Source organism: Neovison vison, chromosome 7 (assembly GCF_020171115.1).
Source record: "Neovison vison isolate M4711 chromosome 7, ASM_NN_V1, whole genome shotgun sequence".
Lineage (NCBI taxonomy): Eukaryota > Metazoa > Chordata > Mammalia > Carnivora > Mustelidae > Neogale > Neogale vison.
In genome coordinates, this window is record NC_058097.1 from 175,844,645 (window position 1) to 175,863,162 (window position 18,518).

Here is an 18,518-nt window from a genome sequence, read left to right on the forward strand (position 1 = left end):
GAGCAGCTGCAGAAGAAAACTAAATGGGTGGGAAAGAATAAAGAATGAATAAATACTGCAGTGAATCAAGCATTTGAATCCTCCATCACATCCTTTCAGGGAAGCTAGTGAAAACTGGGATATCCTTTCACCTACCCTGAGCTGTTGAAATCAGTGCTTATTGTATGTGACATACTGCGGTAGGCCTGTATGATCTGTGAGTTCATTAGGATTAGGGCATAAATATTACCCACTGAAAGACAAGGATGTTGGGACTCTGAGATATTGTGTAATTTTACCCCAAGCTTTCAATACGTTTGTGGAACTGCGATTTAGCAGCACAGAAGAATGCACAGCAGCATTCTTCCATTCCTTCCCATGCCATTCTGGAGGAGTTCCATATTCGAGGATTTTTTGTGGCCCATTACCCCAAATCCCTTAAAGCTTCAACTCAGAATTTCACTACCTTTGTCCCAGTCATAATACTTGCAAGCATGGAGTGCTTACTATGTGACAGTTTACGCCGAACACTTGACTTATGTTTTCTCGTGTCATCCCCTAAAGCAGGTATCATTACACCCAGTGCATGGAAGAGAACACTGAGGCTGCAGGAGGTCAAGTAAATTGGTCGCGAATGCACAGCTAATAGTCGTATCCGAAGCTGAGCCCAGGTCTGCCTATCTGCAAGGCTCTGCCTCCCTCTCTTTCCCTTAGGATCACTTTGATGCTTCAGGTAAATGCAGATTGTCTGTGGGGAGTGGGAGGATCTTGAATCTTGCTAAGAAACACTCCAGGCATCCTTCTCACTTTCACCTGTTTTCTTTCGGATCGTTTGGGTCGCCTGTTTGTCTAAAATGGCCACAGCATTTGGGTAACCTGTGTACTCCTCTGAGAAGAGAAATGCGGAGTAAAAGAGTGAGCAGTGAATCCCAGGCAGGCTAGGGAGCAGGGGATCTGGCACCGAGGATTAGCTTCCTTGGAGCAGCCTGATTGATAAGTGGGGATTTGTCTACGCAGGCAGTCTTCAATTTGGATTTGTCAGGATCAGGAAGATTTGTTTTCTTCGGTAGTAATGGGAGGCTCGGGGTGAGTTCAGTATAATGTACTGTTGGTTCACCTTGACTGTGATCTTCAAAATCATGACCACATTTCTCGAACTCCCCACCTAAGAAAACGTCAGCATAAATTTGTGTAGTATCTTTCAATGGCAACAGTTTCTCTTGAAAGGTAAAATATTTTTCTTCCTTTCTATACTTCATCCTGAGGAAAGTTGTTGAGTGAAAAATAAATAAATAAAAGATACAATGAAAGAAAGGAAGAAAAAAGAAAGAAAGGTCCTGTCCTGATTTTTGCCTCAAGGATGATGACCAAGGTCCTTATATCAATGAAAAGTAGATACTTGGTGCCCACTAAGGTCACCCCTCTTCTTCTCCCCCATCAACCCAAACTCCAGAGGATTTCATTTCATTTCATTTCATTTTTACATTGGCCAACTGAAGCTGTCATGTTCAGGAGCTAAATGTGTTGTCCTGTGTGGGCGTCACATCCATCAATTAATGTTTCTGCCTTCTGTGCTAAAGGAATTATCTCCAAGTTCATCTTGATGAATTTTTCTCTCTACCTCATTACCCAAGCTAGATACAGCAGAGACTTGTCGTGTTTAATGGCAACCATCTACACACATTCTGATTCTTTCGAATGCACACAGGCCTATTTACAGAGGCCCAGGAGCATCCCCTTGACTATTTTTGCATTAAAGACCCTTAAATTACAACAGCCATACAAGTCCCTCATAAAATAAAACCAAGCATTATAGAAGTGTTTTTAAAAAGTGAAAGTCCTTAAATAGAATTTCTTCTCAGTGAACAATCAAAAGTAGAATCACACAATGTATATACTCTTACTTTGATCTTTTTCACTTACTTTATTTCAAATCTGAGCACACAGGAATAAGATGGGGATTAATAACTGTTACATTTTTAGAGTGTATTTAACTTTTATAGCACATTCACATTTAATTTCTTAATTGCTCCTCAAATGGACATATGAGATTTTATTAGCGTAGACCCTCAGCCACTAAGATTCCTGAGTTAAATTCCTTATGTATATTTCTCTATGGTTACTTGCTTGTATTCTCACTCTCTCAATGCAATGCAAACTTCATGAGGACAAGAGACCCTGTTTCTCTATGTCAGGACCATTTTCCACTGGTATTCAGTAAGTGGTGAATAAATATTTGTGTACAAGTAAATAACAAATAATTTATTTGAAATAGTTCTCTTTTCTGGATAAGTGAATTTGGATTTTAAAAAATCTAAATGAATTTATTGCTGAGGTATGTAAAGGGCTTTTTTGCCTTTTAAAATGAAGTGTGTTGCCCATAATCTAGCTATTCTGGAGTAGTGCAGGATCATTGTTGTATCATCACGAATTCCTGAGTTGTGGGTCACACCACCATGATTTTAGGGCTCAAGATATATCAGGCTTTTTGCCTCTACCCTAAGTGACTTAGACATTCATTTGATTCTACTTGGCTCTACGAGTTTTCTGACTTAAAAAAAAAAATCAGTGACAATTGATAATGTTAATTTTATTTCAGCAAATATCTATACTGAGTACCCAATAAATGCTAGATTTCATCATGATTACAAAAAACAAAGGTATAGTCCCATGGTACAAGATCGTGTAATCATATTTCCTTGACATCAGTACAGAGGAATCCTCATTTTGTATCTGCGCCTGCTCTGTAATGTTGTATGGCAAATTTAGGAATCAATAACTGTTAACAATGTGTGTAAAGCCTAAGAAAGCAGGCATAGAAATAAGGTGCCTCTTATTTGTATTGTTAAGAGATTCTGTATGCAATTTGGATAATATCTAGCTGGTATTTATGGGAGAGTTTTTTTGTTTTTTTTTAAAGATTTTATTTATTTATTTGAGAGAGAGAGAATGAGAGTGAAAGAACATGAGAGCAAAGCGGGTCAGAGGGAGAAGCAGACTCCCTGCTGAGTTGTTTTGTTTGTTTTGTTTTGCTTTTAATTGTATTTGATTCTCGGTCATGTTTAGGGGACTGGGTTCTTTTCAGAGAAGTATTATTCTATGCCCATACAATAGAAATGAAACTGAAACCCGAAAGAATAAGTATTTTGCCCAAGTTTTTATTGCTAATTAGAAGCTAAGCCAGAACCAAACTTCATCTTTCTTAATCACTCCCTCCCTAGGTATCCTAGCAGACCACAGACTCACCAGAATTTGTAACAGAATTACAAGGTATATAAGCAATGCTTATAAGCATCTCTTTGTAATGCTCCCAGTAGTTTTCCAAAATAGGGAAGGAGGTCACTTATCCTCTTTCCTATAAGGCAGCTGTCTTGTGTGAATCTGTTAACATCAAATCATATAAGAGCAAAGAGTTGGGGCAAAGTTTTGCAACGTGTGTATAAGGGACTGAAATTTAGAGAAAATGGGCAAAGACAAGGGAGCCAATTCAAAAGATAATCAGGTATAATCTCTTGCTATTCTCAAATTTTAAGCTTTTCCAGTTGCTCTAGGTATTAGTTTGGGTAGAGCAAAAGCAGCAAGGAATGTCAACACAGAGAATGCAAGGTCAACACAGTTTTACTTCTTGCGAACTTGTCTTCAGCACAGGCTTTTCCTGGGCTTCTTGTTTAAATCAGTTTCCAGAGCCAGGTCACTTGTGGCTCAGGCCGCCTACTGTCCTGGCTTTCTGAATTTTCATGATCGGTGGTGACATTTGTGTTGACTGATGTTATGAAGGCTCTTCATGCAAGCACACTGTTACTGAACGCAGTTTCTAGAAGAAACTTCCCAATATAAAAATCAAATCGTGTCTTTTGATCACTTAAACCTTCTACCATCTTCATACAGCAATTACAATGAAATCCGAAATTAAAGTTAGTTTGCCAAGAGAGTAGAACTTTTATGTTCTCACTTCTCTCTCTCTCTGTGTTGTGTGTGTGCATGTGTGTGTGTGTGCACATGCGTGTATGTATGTGAGCATGTATGTGTGTGTGTGTGTGTGTGTGCATGTGACAGACATGTTAATTAGCTAGTTAGGAGGAATTCTTTCACAATACAAATGTGTATTAAATCTCCACAGTATGTACTTTAAATATCTTACAGTTTGTCAATTATACCTCAATAAGGTTGGGAAAAAAAAGGAAAAAAAAAAAAACAGAATACAATCCTAACTCTTACCAAAGCCTGCAAGGACTATGGAGATTTGGCTTCCCCCAGCCCCTCCCCCTCTGCTCACTGGCTTATATACTCTGGCCACAAGGGCCTCCTTTTCTGCCTCTCTCTCCCTGGAAGCTCTGCATCTGTTGGTCCTTCTGCCTGAGCACTTTTCTCCCAGATCTTTACATGTCTGTCTCCTTCTCATTGCTTAGGTCTTCACTCAAATGTTTTCCCATCAGACTTTTTCTTCGGCTACCCTCCTTAATGTCACCCCCTCTACCCTGCCGGCTAACTTCTTCTATCCCATCACGCAGTTAGTTTCTTCATACGGCTTATCACAATTTGAAATTATCTTTTAAATTCACATTTTATTCTTTCCTTGCTGAAAGACTATGAGTTCCACAGGGCGAGGACTTTTAGGGTCTTATTTACTGCTCTTTTTCTAAAGCCTAGAATGGTGCCTGACACATGTGGGGGCTCAGGATTTGGATGTCGAGTAAATGAATAAAGAGCTCACAGATGAGGTGAACATGGGTACCTCTCGTTGCTTTTCAAGGACCTGGTTCTGTTTCTAGGCTCATTCACAACAGTCAAGCCCTTCAGACTGTGGTAGATTTATAGTCAATAATTCTTGCCCACAATCATACAGTAGGATCGTTACAGAGTCCATATTAATCAATATGTTTACAGGTCATACCTAATGACCACAAATGCAATAATTATTATAGTTATTATTTTATTATCAACACGTATGGAGCTCATGCCAAAGGTTGGGCTCAACACTTGCCTCACATTTATTTCTAATCCTTGCCACAGCCCTGCAAAGTAAGTGATAGAATCCATGTTTTGCAGAATAGGAAAACAAGGCCACACATTCATTATGCCTCAAACATATCTGCAGACTCCCATATTCCTCTCAGCATGTGTAGCAATGCTTACTAATAAACTCCTACTCTGACAAGATACTCTGTGAGGGACTGGGACAAAAGAGGCTCTCAGGGAGAGATAGGAAATGAGAGCGGCCTCAGTGCTGCAGACCACATGGGACTGTAGAGACACTGTCCCTGTGCTCTGGGCCAACCAGAAGAGAAACTGAACAGTGTGATGGGAAGGGTGTGGGAATGGCCACCCCCGTAACAATGAAGGGTTAATTTCCTATTTGGAGGGAAATACCCAGGAGTGTGGTAACATGCCAGCTTCTTTAAGATTCTGCCTATGCGGGGCGCCTGGGTGGCTCAGTGGATTAAGCCGCTGCCTTCGGCTCAGGTCATGATCTCAGTGTCCTGGGATCGAGCCCCGCATCGGGCTCTTTGCTTGGCGGGAGCCTGCTTCTCTCTCTCTCTCTCTCTGCCTGACTCTCCGCCTGCTTGTGATCTCTCTCTCTGTCAAATAAATAAATAAAATCTTTAAAAAAAAAAAAAAGATTCTGCCTATGCAATCCTATCCCTTTTTTTGTTATAATGAATACCTCTAGCAGAGCCCTATCTGCAAAAGAAATTTCCATGGTGCCCCCTGCCCCCATTCAGCCACTCCATGGCACTGCACTCTGTGACAATGCTGGCCCTCACTCCAAGCAAATATCCAAACCTGGCCCCTTCAGAGTTCAGAGGTGGGGACCAGTGGGGGAGGGGGCGGCCCATTCGTGTCCTCCGCAGATGCCCGACATTGACGCAGGGGAGGGCTTTGTGGGAGGAAGGTGGGAGCTGGGGTGTGCCCAGCTGGAAGCCGCCCGTAATTTAACACTCGCAGATGGAGACTGAGGGTGATATGATACCCCCAGCTGTCTGCCACTGCCGCCTTCAAGGCCCCCTTCGGCTGCCTGGGACTCGGGATGCTTTAGGAAGGGCCCAGTGCGGGTGGGGGCAGCCTAATAAAGCAGCTGGTCTATTAGAAGATAAGCTTTGTGGAGAATCACACAATCATTCCGAATCCCCCTAATCCCAAACTTTATTGCCCTAGATAATAAGCTTTGGTGGCGACGCTCCATTGAAATATGGAATTGTCTGCGGGCTGGAGGCACCTGCTGTGTCACTCAGCTCCAGGGAGGCAACTGCCTTGCACACAATTCAGGGGCAGGTGCACAGCTCCCGCCTGGGCTCCCGGAGGGAGGGAAGGGGGACGGTCAAGGGGGCCTCTCGCGCTCCCAGGAAGGGCTCCAAATATTCTGTGCCCAGGAGGTCTGGCTTAGGCCTGAGAACGGTCTCTCTGAGGTTTGTGTATTAAGCCATTTGAGGGACTTGGGAAAGAAGGAGCAGGACGGAGCATTTGTTTGTTGGGGATGTTGATGCTTAGAGAAAGGATCAGCTCTGTCTGCAGACCTCCGAGGCCAGTGGATTGATCTGTCTCTCCCTTCCTCCTGCAATTCCTTCTTGCAGCTGCCCTGAGGCCCACCTTGACACAGGCTGTTTCCTCTTCTGGCAGAGTCCTCTTCTGCTGCTTCTGCTACACATCCTCCCGCCGAGCTTCCCTGTCCCCAACCTCCATGACGTTGTCTGTATCTCCACCAGGGAGATTTGTGTGTCTTTTCCTCTGTGTCTCTCTAGTTCTTGATTCGTGTCAGCACTGTAGCCCACACAACAAACAGTCAAACAATCAATTAATTTCTTCTACTCCTGTCTCTTCCACTAGACTAGGGCAGCCTTATGGGCAAAGATCATACCTGATTCGTCTTGTCCTCAAAATTGTGGAGATGCTCAAAAGATTTACCAAAAAAATAAATAAATAAAAAATAAAAGAACAAGAAGAAGGAAAGAAAAGGAGAGGAAGAAAGAAAGAAGAAAAAAAGAAGAAGAAGCAGCAAACTGAAGGCACATAAAATGAAACCTGTATGGCCATTGAAAGAAACGAAGCAGCTCTACACATACTCACAAGGCGTGAGGTTCAGAGCATATTGTTATGTGGAAATAATGCAAAGTGTCAAACAGTGTTAAGAATGTTATGTTAAAAAAATAATGCTGATGGTAATGGTTACCTCTGAAAAGTACGTGCGGAAAGGGGTTAAAATAGGCAGAAGGGAGACTTACTTTGCACTTTAAACCCTTCTGTAAAACTGAAATTGTTAGCGTGTGTGAATATGGCCTTTTTGAAAGGATAGAAACAATCCACTCACCCATGTTAGAAAGACAACTGTCGAATGCACAAATAAACCACCAGTTCATGCTCTGTCTTACTCCTCTTATTCATTGTCCAAACACAATCTAGAATGGTGGGATGTGTCCAATCTCCCGCCCCCCTAACAAAGGCGTTTGCAGCAGATTCAGTTCCCTGAATGCAGATGAACATTTGGGGCTGGGACAGCAATGGGTCAGTGGCCATCCAGGAGCTAGGAAGCTGTGGATGAGAAGTTATAATGCAGGAACTCAACACCTGCTCCAGAATGTACAACCATGGATGGGAAAAACAAAACCGGCATTTGAGGACCTCTGACAAATACTAGATCTGGCTGGAAACAACTTTTTCTTTCTTTCTTTCTTTTTTTTTTTTTAAAGATTCTATTTATTTGTTTGACAGACAGAGATCACAAGCAGGCAGAGAGGCAGGCAGAGAGAGAGAGAGGGGAGGAAGCAGGCTTCCCGCTGAGCAGAGAGCCTGATGCAGGGCTCAATTCCAGGACCCTGGGATCATGACCTGAGCCAAAGGCAGAGGCTTTAACCCACTGAGCCATCCAGGCGCCCCTGGAAGCATCTTTAAAGAACCCTGTCAACCTTTCCTTATTGTTCTGATTAGGACAAAATGTTCAAATGCCCCTTATTATAAACATATTCTATCTCGATTCTTCCTTTCCCCCTCCCACCCTGCCCCCCACTCTCCCTCAACTATGGTTATAGATGCATAGATGTCCTTTCTGGAAGGTCTGCCCTCCCTCAGGTGAACAGGACCTAAATTATTTGGCTTCCATTCTGACGGTGTATTGATTACTTCTCCATTCCATAAACAACCTCTTGGCATCTCTTCGGGGGAGTGCCTGCACTAGATTAAATTAAGAGCAATCCTGGCTCTTAACGGGGTCTCTCCACCAAGCAGTTGCTCTGAAGGAGTGATTCATGAGTTTAGTCAATGATCCTAATGGCCTCTAATTGGACTGACCCCTTCCTGCAGCATAGTCTTTGGGCAACATAGAACAGGGTTTAGGGAACCTTCATTAAAGTTGGATATTCCCCAATACTAGAGACAGAATATGAGAATGAAAATAGTGTGTGTGGTCACCTGCCAAACCAGACTGAGAGGTCCACTCAGGCGGAAATGGCTAATACTCTTCTTTGAAGATGGCGTCCTGGGGACTGCCTCTTCTCTGTGGGTTAATGTGGCAGCAAGAGTTCTTTTGGTCTCCCTGCGAAGCTGCTCTGCCAGCTTTTGATTCTATGTTTTTATAAAATGTGTGGCTGTGGTTATGATTCTGATGCACAGAAATTCAGGAAATCCCTGCTTCCTTTTCTCAGGTGGGATTTAGGTTTTAAATAATTTCCAATTTGTTAATGAACCATTCAGGAATCCTTCATGGCTTCATTGAAGTATCCCATGATAAACTTTGCCTCACAATGCTCCTTTCTCTAGAAAACACCATATTGCTTTTCTGTGACTTTCTGCTGGCTCTGGTCGCCTTGATCTGCCTCAAGGAGCCTCTGGGAGGCCAAGGCAGGTGATGTAGACTTTTTTGGTAACTGCTTGGGTAGATAAGGTGTTTTGAGTTTTAGGAACTTCACAATTAATCTTCTTCTCAAGGGCAGGATAGTGTAACACAGTGAGAGTTGGGGGCATTGGAGTAAACCTTAGTGGCCAAATGCACAGAGCTCCCAGGTCCAAAAGCACATAAAATGCCCAAGCCACTAAAAATCTTCATATGCCCCAGATCATCTACCTTTTAGGGAAATATCCTATGTCATTGATATTGAGTATAATGGCTCACATTAAATATATTTTGTAAGTGTTGAACATCATATCACAGAAAGTCTTGAAGTGTAGGTAACTAGTTGACATGTTATTACACTTGCAGACATTCAACAAAGTATTAGTTTTGATTTTCTGGTTTTTTTTTTTATATATATATTGGAACAATATGTTTTTCACATCTCAAACACTAGCAGTCTAATAGTCTGGGTGCCCTGTCTATGTCATCCAAAGGATAAACCCTGAGACCCTGAAACCTGAAGCCATCGTTTGTTCCCTGGAGGAGTTTATGGTAATGAAGGCAAGATTCTGGAGGGCGTCATTTTCATTGATTGAACAGGGGCACCCTTTGGAGTGTTTCAGAGAAGTGTATCAACCAAGAACCCCTCCATTGTTCTGAACTCCCAAGGAGCTCTGCTTCAGTTAGCCTTTGCTATGTGACAAACAACCCCAAAATGTGGCTTAAAACAGTGATTTGTTATTTTTCATGATTCTGTGAATTAGCTCCAAGGTTTTTGCCTGGGTTCACTCAAGTAGCTCCATTTGGCTGAAGCTGGGCTCAAGGATAAGAGGTGGTAGCCCTACTGGTAGGTGTGGCAGTGGGTGCTGGAGGCAGTGGCTGTTGGCCTCTCTTCTTCCCGTAGGCTAGATCAGCTCCTTTGTTTGGTGGCCTGTGGGCCGTATTCAAAAATAGACTCAAAATGGATTAAGGACCTCAATGTGAGAAAGGAATCCATCAAAATCCTTGAGGAGAACACAGGCAGTAACCTCTTCGACCTCAGCCGCAGCAACATCTTCCTAGGAACATCGCCAAAGGAAAGGGAAGCAAAGGCAAAAATGAACTATTGGGATTTCATCAAGATCAAAAGCTTTAGCACAGCAAAGGAAACAGTTAACAAAATCAAAAGACAATTGACGGAATGGGAGAAGATATTTGCAAACGACATATCAGATAAAGGACTAGTGTCCAAAATCTATAAAGAACTTAACAAACTCAACACCCAAAGAACAAATAATCCAATCAAGAAATGGGCAGAGGACATGAACAGACGTTTCTGCAAAGAAGACATCCAGATGGCCAACAGACACATGAAAAAGTGCTCCTTATCACTCGGCATCAGGGAAATACAAATCAAAACCACAATGAGATATCACCTCACACCAGTCAGAATGGCTAAAATCAACAAGTCAGGAAATGACAGATGCTGGAGAGGATGCGGAGAAAGGGGAACCCTCCTACACTGTTGGTGGGAATGCAAGCTGGTGCAACCATTCTGGAAAACAGCATGGAGGTTCCTCAAAATGTTGAAAATAGAACTGCCCTATGACCCAGCAATTGCACTACTGGGTATTTACCCTAAAGATACAAACATAGTGATCCAAAGGGGCACGTGCACCCGAATGTTTATAGCAGCAATGTCCACAATAGCCAAACTATGGAAAGAACCTAGATGTCCATCAACAGATGAATGGATCAAGAAGATGTGGTATATATACACAATGGAATACTATGCAGCCATCAAAAGAAACGAAATCTTGCCATTTGCGACAACATGGATGGAACTAGAGCGTATCATGCTTAGCGAAATAAGTCAAGCGGAGAAAGACAACTATCATATGATCTCCCTGATATGAGGAAGTGGTGATGCAACATGGGGGCTTAAGTGGGTAGGAGAAGAATCCATGAAACAAGATGGGATAGGGAGGGAGACAAACCATAAGTGACTCTTAATCTAACGAAACAAACTGTGCGTTGCTGGGGGTAGGGGGGTTGGGAGAAGGGGGGTAGGGTTATGGACATTGGGGAGGGTATGTGCTTTTGGGTAAATTGGAAGGGGAGGTGAACCATGAGAGACTATGGACTCTGAAAAACAATCTGAGGGGTTTGAAGTGGCGGGGGGGTGGGAGGTTGGGGTACCAGGTGGTGGGTATTATAGAGGGCACGGCTTGCATGGAGCACTGGGTGTGGTGAAAAAATAATGAATACTATTTTTCTGAAAATAAATGAATTGAAAAAAAAAACAAAACAATGTTTTGAAAAAAAAAAAAAAAAAAGATGGTGGAAGTGTATTGGTCACAGTAAGTCACAACCCTAGTCCAGATTCAAGGGGTGGAAGAATCTGGACAGCGAAGGGTGCATTATGGGCAGAGAGGCCTGGACACCGGAATGGAAGGAATTCACAGCCATTAAACAGCATGCCACAGGCATGGCACAGAAGGACCGCAGGTCCCAGAAGCTAGGGAGAAGAGAATGTCTAGAGCCTTCTCATACGGTCATCCCATCCTTTCTTTTGCAGTGCTCATGCACCCTGCAAAGAGGCTGCAGATCAGCTCTTAGGTTCCTCATCGAGGAAATGCGGGACAGGTGCTTAGCTTTATTAGTCAGGGGAGGAAGCATGGTACCTGAATGAAACAGCAGAAAAGAGTAGGCTCTCAAATCAAAATGCTTGGTTTGAATTCGGGCTCTCTACACTCTAGCTGTGATTTATAAACAAGAGACATAAACTCTCTAGGTTTCTGCTTCCTCCTTTGTAAAATGGGATGATCATTGACTCTTTTATTTTTAATTACATATATATGTCTGTTGTATGTGGATTCAAGGAGGAAAGTCATTTTGCTTCAATATCTGATATTCGTGGAGTCGTAAGTATTAGTTATTATTTTCCGAAGAGACAGAATTCAAATTAAAAAGAGGTGTCTGAGATAAAGATCTTCATATATAGCTCTAGAATCAAAGAGAACAAAGAGAAACTCAACCTCCCCAGTTACCCTGACATTTAAAACCCTATCGTGCTTGAATGTGGGCTAGGGAGGTAGCACGCAAAGGGTCCACGTATTATGGTCAGACCAAGCTGGGTTCTAATCCTGGCTCTGCCAGTTACTTACTGTGGAATCTTGGGCAAACTACTTACCTTATGGAATCTGTTTCCTCTCCGGCAAAGCATACTTAATAACATTATATGCAATTCCAGCAGAGTAGAGGTGAGAATTCAGGTAACTTGGGGCCAAGCAGCTGGCACCCAGTAGGTGTTCAAGATAAACGCGTTCTCTTCCCTCCACTTTTCGAATTTCTAATTTCCCACTTGAATCCAAATAACAAATTCAACAATACATTTTGTGTGCTGGCGTGTATAGAAGATGAGACTTGACTCTAACAGTTTTTTGTTGATTTGTTTTATTTGGGGGAGTCTTTGCTAGAGGCACACAAAAAGCAGCAGTCTCCTCTCTCTTTAAATGTTAAATATGTTTTTGTCCTGTTGACAGTTCTCTGCTCTGTCCCTTTAAGGAAAAGACCCTGAAGGAGCTGCTCACCCCATTAATGCTAAAGGCTGTGAGTTTTTCGGTTCTACTGAACTCTGCATGACCCTCACAGACAATAATTGCTTTAACATAGGGTTAGGCAACAGCAACAAACTTGTCTAAAAATAAGCCGGGGCTTAAAATACAACTTAACCTGGGAGATTTAAGTAGGTAAAGAAGATGGCTTCTCTCTGGAATTGCTTCTTGATTAATCACCCCATCTGAGGCTGTTGGAAAAATGACAGTTTTCAAACGGGGCTTTAAACGTCTACCGTTCTACTTTTCCATACTGGCAGGAAGCCAGTCCCTGAAAGCCACTAGTTCTTAAAGGGGACGGGTTCCTTTGGATTTTCCTGAGCTGCAGCTCGGGAAGAGAGTGGGCTGGTGATGGACAAACTGATGAGAGTTTTCAGGCTCTTCCCTGAAGCTTTGTCCATCTTCAGGACAAACTCAAGGAGCAGCCATGGAGCCTGGAGGTGTGAAGAAGCAGTATCTGGGGATATTTTCAGCCGCGCTCAGGGCTCAAGTCAAAAAGGCTTCCGTGTCCACGAATTTCTTTCCGGTCACATTATCCAGTATTTTGCATTCTACTAGTGCCCCCAGGATTTTATTGACTTGTCTCTGGTCAGCCCTCTGTTCTTCCTGCTGGCCTGTCAATCCTAGGGTTTTTCCCGGCTACCCCTTCTCTGAACATCCATGCCTTGGCTTTGGGGACCTTCAATTTGCAGCCAATCTGGGGATCACCTCCCGTCCACAGCTGGTCCTCTGTTCCAAATGAATCATGAATCATTTGGGTTAAAGTCTGACTTCTCCACCACAACTGCTGGGCCCCCATAACATCACTGGAAGATATCAGTGGCCCATCTCCTTGTCTCCATGTCCTTGTTGATTTCTGCCATCACTTCCCCCTGGACATAGTCTCTGTGGTCTTTAGGTAACTTAGGCTTTATTACCTAGGCCTGAAGCATGCCTCCAACTGGTGGGATTTTGAGACAAGTGTTTCATCTTGGCCTTGGGTAAGAGAGTCTTACCTAAGAGATTTGTTTTTGTCTTGAAAGCAGGTAAGCTCTGTACAGGGATATGTTGGATTATTGGCGTTCACACTGTATTCTTCATCCTAACCCTACAATTCTGCAAAGGATTCCCTAGGGATTTCCCACTTGATTTCAACTGGAGTGGTTCTATTCTGACCAGTCTTGTATATTGTACTAGAGGAGTTCCAGCTAAGATTGCCCCTTTTGCCTGTAGCATTCATCCCAAGATATTTACATACCTTGCTCTTTCTCTTCTTTTGTGTCTATGGCTCAGTTGTTCTCCACAACCACCCTATGTAAAATGGCAACACTATTTCCCCCAATTTCAGACTTCCTTCCCCATTATATCTGACATACTATATAATTAATATGGTGATTTATGCTCCCATTCATTTTATGTTTAGTACTTCATCCCCTACACCTAAAATAACATAGACACATAGCAAGTCCTCAATAAACATTTGTCCAATAAATGAGTAAGTTTGTCCAATAAATAAGCTATACTTCTAGAAAGAGTCCCAGAGTTCTAGGGTGTTATGTCTTACTTATCATGAGTCAAAATGATCTCTTGCTGGAATCATTTTCCTTCTTTCTTTTTATTTTATTCTATTCAAAAAATTTATAGCCAAAATGACTTTTTGGGGGAGTGGAATGTGGCTCTTTAAGACACGTAAAGATTTGTGTAATCACCACCATCAGAGTCAGAGTACAAAATGGTTCCATCATCTCCTCCTTGGAAGCCCAAACTTCCAATGCTGCTCAAGTGAAGTTACATATTACCCTCCACCCTAACCCCTGGCAACCATTGATCACTATAGTTTTGTCTTTTTGAAAATACCATATAAATGGAATCATACAGAATGTAACATTTTCAAACTGTCTTTTTAAAGTCAGCATAATGTCCTTAAGCTTCATCCATGTTGTTATGGGTATTTGTTCTTTTTCGTTGCCAAGTAGTATTCCACTGTATGGACATACCACAGTTTGTCTATGCATTCACCCACTGAAGAACATTCGAGTTGTTTCCAGTTTCTAGTGATTATGAAAAAAGATGGTATAAACATGTGTGTACAGGTGAATGTGTAAACCTAAATTATGAGAGCTCTAGGGTAAATACCCAGGAGTGGGATTGCTGGGCCATATGATCAAGGTACATTTAGTTTCATAAGAAACAACAAATCATTTTCCAAGTCGCTGTATCATTTTGCATTCCTAGCCTTAATGCATGAGAATTCTAGTTGCTCTGTATTCTCATTAACACTTGGAATTGTCAGATTTTTTTTCCCCTTCCTTCTCTCCTTCCTTCCTTCCCTTGCCATTTAATAGGCATGCAGTGGTAACATGTGGTGGTTTTAATTTGCAACTAGTGGGATCTCATTTCCCTAATGTTGAACATCTTTTCTTGTGCTTATCTGCCATCCATTATCTTCTCTTAGTAAAGTGTCTATTTAACTCTTACCATTTTTAATGCGACTGAATTTTAAGACTTTTAAAAAATATATTCTAGCTTACAAGACATAATGTGATTTGCACATGTTTTCTCACAACCTGTAACTTGTCTTTTCATTTTCTAAATAGTGTTTTTGATTTTAATAAAGTACAACTTACCTCTTTCTTTTCTTTTATAGAGTGCTTTTGGAGTCAAATCTAAGAACTCTGCCTAATTCCAAGTTATGAATATTTTCTCCTGTTTTCTTCTGAAAGTTTCAGAGATTTGGACTTTACAATTAGGTCAATGATTCATTTTGAGTTAATTTTTGTATAAGCAAGATTTAGTTTTAGGTTTATTTATTTTTGTATTATCATATCTTTTCATTCTGTAAGTCTAATTGTTCTAACACTCTTTGTTGAAAAGACCTATATCTCTTCATTGAATTGCCTTTGCACCTTAAAAAAAAAAAATTGGCCATACTGTATGTTCTATTTTGAACTTTCTATTCTATTCCATTGAAATATACATCTATCCCTTTACCAAAACCACACTTTCATGATTAATGTGTGATTATAGCAATTGTTAAATTCAAAGAGAATGAGTTCTCCAACTTTGTTTTCGAATAATTTCTAACTGCTGTCATCTTGTGCTATGAAAGGAGGAGAAAGTAAAGAGAAAAATCTTTTATTGAGCACTGTCTATGTGACAGACAGTGGACCATGGAAATTTACTATGTTTAATTTTTAAAACAATGCGTTTCAGGTAGGTATTATTTTACCATTTCTAAAGATAAGAGGACTGAGCCTCAGAGAATTTTAATAACCCACCCAAGGAAATGTAGTTAATATGAGGCAGAGCCAGGACTTAACCCCAGGTCAGACTGACCTTCAAGCTTGCAACCTGTCTGCTACACAATAGTTCATGTCAACTCTTCTGGATTCTGGAGGTAAGGAATATGCCTGAGGAAACCTTGGATCCTCTGCTGGATTTAATTTCAAAAGAATTTCAAAAGAAATCATTTATGTTTAAAAAAAAAAAAAACCCTCTGTGATTTCCCAAAAGTTATTTTGTTCCCATGGTTGAGATGCAAACATATTCTTATTTATACAGTCTGAACAGAAGGTTTAGTTTGGACTCTTGAAAAACAGTGCTGAATTAATAATCTAAGAGTAGACTGTCATACTGGCTACAGGAAGATAAATAATCAAGGATTCTAAGTCTTTAATTTAATATAACTTATTCTCATTAATTAAATGCCAATTACCTGCTTGTCTTTCCTGGGAACTGGCCTTTGCAATTAATCTTTTCAGAAACGTTGTACACACATGCTCACAGAGGTATTAATATCACTCTCAAGATTTACAGGCACTGGACTCTTTGGCTTAAACCATCCTCAAACACTCTACACTGTAACCGCAGATAATCGTCATAAATTTCCTGATCTTTGACCTAACTGGTTCTTAAATTTCCATTCCCTAACGGGCTTGAGGAGTTCGTATTTATCATACTGAGACGCTTACTTCTAAGGATCAACGCATTCCGGCAAGGCTTGGATTTCAGATCTTTGACCCATCTTCCTACTTGGGGTTTTTGCTAGTCACAACAGATCAGACTCCTTGGGGACTAAGAGCATACTCTGTCCTCTGACTCCCCTGAGCAAAATCATTCATTCACAGACGATATAACCTTGCAAAATACCCTGAGCAACTTGACCCCTTAGAAGCCTTTTGAATGCCCCACCTGTACTGATTTAAGCATTCGATGGCAGCACATAGCCCCTGCTGAGAATAGTCCCATTCCAGCTTTTAGCAGCTGGCTGTATGTATCTGCACTTTTTATTAAATTTTTTATCCTCTAGACTGCTTACTCCTTATGCTTGTACATAACTATACATTTTATGGTTGCTATAAATTTAAGTTTTTGCCAGTGGCTGGTGGTTTGCTCCGCAGAGCTTGTCTGGAATATGTGTCTTCTAATTCTGTATTTCAGCTCAACAAAACAAGGAGACAGAGGAGGAAACCAAGTTTATTGAAGGAAATCTCAGGTTTACTTGCAAACTCAGAGTCACAGCTTCCTACACCTGATCAGCTTCCATTCTTTGTTAACATTTCAATTTCAGTGCCCAGAATACAATGATCTCCATCTCAATCACTAGTTGAATGTTCGTTTTCATTTGCTTATTTTTTAACTTAAAATAGTTACACATGCACATGCAAAGTGAATTTAAAGAGTGTAGAAAAGTACAAGGGACATAAGTCATAAATCAGCCATTGGAATATATAAAAGTTCTAATAAATGATTTGGTAATGGTAGCACATATGTACCAGGCACCATGCTAAGCTTTGTATCCATTTGCTCACCGACTTCTCTCAAAAACCATGAGATCAGTACTGTTATTACTCTCATTTTATTCTATTTTATTTTTGTTTATTTTTTAAAGTAGGCTCCATGCCCAGCGTGGAGCCCAATGCAGGGCGCAAATTCACTACCCTGAGGCCAAGACCTGAGCTGAGATCAAGAGTCAGATGACTCTTTACCAACTGGGCCACCCAGGTACCACATCACTCCTATTTTAATGATGAGGGAACTGAGGCTTAAAGAGATTAAGAAATTTGATCAAAACCTCTCAGCTATTTTGAGTGATGGAATCCTGTCCTGAACCAAATCTGTCTGACCCCAAATCCCATGTTCCAAACATGATACTAAAAATGTGAGCTATTCACCACCATTATCATCTCAGATTTATCTTCTCACCATATACCTTGTGACCTAGCCTAACCATGTAATTAAAAATCTATCTATTATGAGTCTTTATAGGCAGGGCCAAACGTCTTACTAGAGATGCTTCATAGGTTAGCTTGTACAATTCATTCTTTGAGTTTGACCAACTCATTTCTCCAATTTGTAGGAAACAAGGAAAACTGGGCTGGGGGGTTCTTAATAAGTCATTATCCTTGTAGGTAAACATGTACTATTATTCCTATCGGCACATCAAGGGCTATAAATTATTGTAGCTTTTTTCCACTTTAGAGCAGAGATAGATTTGCCTCAATTCACTGATAATCTTCTAACCAGTCTCTGTGGTCACACCAATGAGTTATTGTAAGGTGCTAGGGCTGACATTGTGCGGGGCTTTGGACAAGAATAATGAATACTTGTCCCCATTAACACAATGCTCTGACATAAACTCAATCTATTCCACTCATTTGCCAAAGGGGCAGCTCTAGGTCTTAGGTGACCCTGGCTACTGCTGATTAGATCAGGGCTATGCACATGACCCACAGTAGCAATTCATTGACTAGAAAGAAGCTGATCAGTTAGTATTTTTCTTTTTTCTTTCTCTTTTTTTTTTTTTAACTAAGCATCAGATAAAGGATCCATGAACAACTACTACCGAGGTGCCTGAAGATTCTTGGCTTGTTCCCTCCCTAGGCTTGTTTGTTTTTTCTATTTATTATGTCTGTATCCTTTAAACTGTACCTACCCACCCCCCTGCTTTTTCCAAATTGATCTGGAGTGAATTTTGGTTCCTGGGAATCAATTATCACTTGGACAAGAGAGATGTATTAAACTTTCTTAATACCAGAAACAGCTCTTTGGAAGTACAAATGGGTGAAGGTCTACCCACTAAAAAGCATAAAATGGTGTGTATCAGACTTGAAAGAGTTAACTTCCCAAAAAGAACTAAG